Raw genomic sequence first — 2689 nt, 5'->3', positions numbered from 1 at the left:
TCCCTATTTCAATCATTTAGCAGCCAATATTTTCTCTTGGTCTCATTATGTTCCTGTGTCTGTCTGTCTGCCTCTCTCTCTCTCTCATATATGTATATGTATCTATATAAGATCTTATTTACTTAACAATAATATTTGATATATATTTATATCATATATATTTGAAAGCTGAAGGACCATTAGGTGGATTGCAATAATATTCAGCAGGCAGGTATAAAGATTTAAAAAGAAAAATAGGAATGCATTTCAGAATTTAGAGAAACTAAGATTTGTCCATGAAGGAGACATGATTAACACATATAAATGCTCATAGGTGGACAATAAATGCTGACTAAAATATATCATGCAGAGACTGAGCGGCTGCATCTGTGCTTTCACCGTCCTTCCCCCGCCCTCCTGAGCCTCTGGTGGTTCTTTGTTTTACCGATGGCTGTTTCAATTTCCCGTGCTGTTTCAATTTCCCGCGCGGTCTTGCACCTTCACCGCACCTAGGATCATGGCGACAGCTGAGGTACTGAACATTGGGAGAAAACTCTCTGAGGGTAAGACAAAAGAAGTCTATGAATTGTTAGATAGTCCAGGAAGAGTCCTCCTGCAATCCAAGGACCAGATTACAGCGGGAAATGAGCTGCATTTCTAGCTAGAAAGAACCACCTGGAAGGCAAAGCTGCAATCTCCAATAAGATCATCAACTATATTTTTCTGCTGTTACGGGATGCCGGTTTCAAAACTGCTTTCACCGAGAAATGTGAGGAGACTGCTTTCATTGCACCCCGATGTGAAATGATTCCAATTTAATGGGTGTGCCGAAGAATAGCAACTGGATCTTTTCTCAAAAGGAACCCTGGTGTAAAAGAGGGGTATAAGTTTTACCCAGCAAAAGTGGAGATGTTCTTCAAGGATGATGCCAATAATGATACACAGTGGTCTGAGAAGCAACTCATTGTTGCACAGTTTTGTTTTGCTGGACTTGCTATAGGCCAGACTGAAGTGGTTATCATGAGTCATGCTACACAAGCTATTTTTGAAATACTGGAGAAAGCCTGGCTGCCCCAGAACTGCACGCTGGTTGAAATGAAGATTGAATTTGGTGTTGATGCAACCACCAAAGAGATTGTTCTTGCTGATGTTATTGATAATGATTCTTGGAGACTCTGGCCATTGGGAGATCGGGGCCAGCAGAAAGACAAACAGTCTTACCGTGACTTCAAGGAAGTAACTCCAGAAGGACTCCAGATGGAAAAAAAAAAAAAAATGAGTGGGTTGCAGATCTAGTGGAGTTGCTTCTGAAGGCAGACAGTCAGTGCAGGGTTGTAGTACTGATGGGTACAGCTTCTGACCTTGGTCACTGTGAGAAAATTAAAAAGGCTTGTGGAAACTTCTGGATTGCATGTGAACTCCGGGTGACATCTGCCCATAATGGACCAGATGAGATGTTGAGGATTAAAACAGAGTATGAAGGGGATGGCATACCTACTGTATTTGTCGCAGTGGCAGGCAGAAGCAATGGTTTGGGCCCAGTGATGTCTGGTAACACTCATATCCAGTTATCAGCTGTCCCCCCAACACACCAGACTGGGGTGCTCAGGATGTGTGGTCATCTCTTCGATTGCCCAGTGGTCTTGGCTGTTCAACTATACTCTCTCCAGAAGGATCCACCCAGTTTGCTGCTCAGATATTTGGGTTAAACAATCATTTGGTGTGGGCCAAACTTCGAGCGAGCACATTGAACACGTGGCGAGCACATTGAACACGTGGATCTCTTTAAAGCAAGCTGACAAGAAAATCAGAGAATGCAATTTGTAAAAAAGAAAGGAAGAAAAGAAATGAAAGAAAGAAAATTTACCTTTTAGGAGAAAAGTTACACCTTCCTAGTTTGGATTAAAAAGGAAAGAATGAAAACAAAATGATTTCACATCAGAGAAATCAGTTCAACTAACTACTGAACAAATGGTCCTCTAGATATCACCCACTATATGGTCACTGTTGAGTAGTTGTGTAACATTAGCAAAGAAATGTCATTTATGGAGCTGCAGCTATGTCTCTGTGCTTAAGATTCAGTGTGGCTCTCTTGCAGAGGACCGAGTTTGGTTCTGAGCATCTGTGTGGAATAATAATCACATTATTTCTAAATAATAATAATCAAATATTATTTCTAAATAATAATCAAACTTCTTATTATTTCTAAATGCTAATAATGACCTTATATAAATCAATAGTTACTACTTGATATTCTATAGTTCACTATTTGAAAATTAAAATATTTGTATTGTTTATGCTAATAACAATACATTCTTCTTACTGCAAAAAATATCATGCAAATATTAAGCATTGACTGGCTATGTAAATTAGTCAAATTATACTTTCTATAGAGGACATTATATAACAGCAGAGAGCAATTCCAGGAAGAAAAAAAATTAACATTACAAAAGTATTTTCATTTTTCACAAATCTTCAAAGATTATTAAGTAAAATTTTATAGAAATAGTTGGAGAATGCCATTATTGTAGTAGGACAGGTTCATGCACTTTTGTGTAATTTAATACTGTAAGAGACAGAAAATGCACAAGTGGATCTTGACATTCATATAACATGTGCAGTAATTTCAAAAACACATATCCCTTTTAGTTCCTCATGATATATTCACTGAGATAGAAAATATATTAGTCTATCAAACATATCTCTATAG

General features: G+C 38.1%; 1 pseudogene; it reads left to right on the top strand.

Moving 5' to 3' along the window:
- Window positions 1-496: 496 nt before the first annotated feature.
- On the top strand, window positions 497-1806 carry LOC119803559 (annotated as a pseudogene).
- Window positions 1807-2689: the final 883 nt, after the last annotated feature.

The sequence above is a fragment of the Arvicola amphibius genome, chromosome 1, assembly GCF_903992535.2.
Source record: "Arvicola amphibius chromosome 1, mArvAmp1.2, whole genome shotgun sequence".
Lineage (NCBI taxonomy): Eukaryota > Metazoa > Chordata > Mammalia > Rodentia > Cricetidae > Arvicola > Arvicola amphibius.
This window is presented reverse-complemented; position numbering and strand designations above follow the sequence as displayed.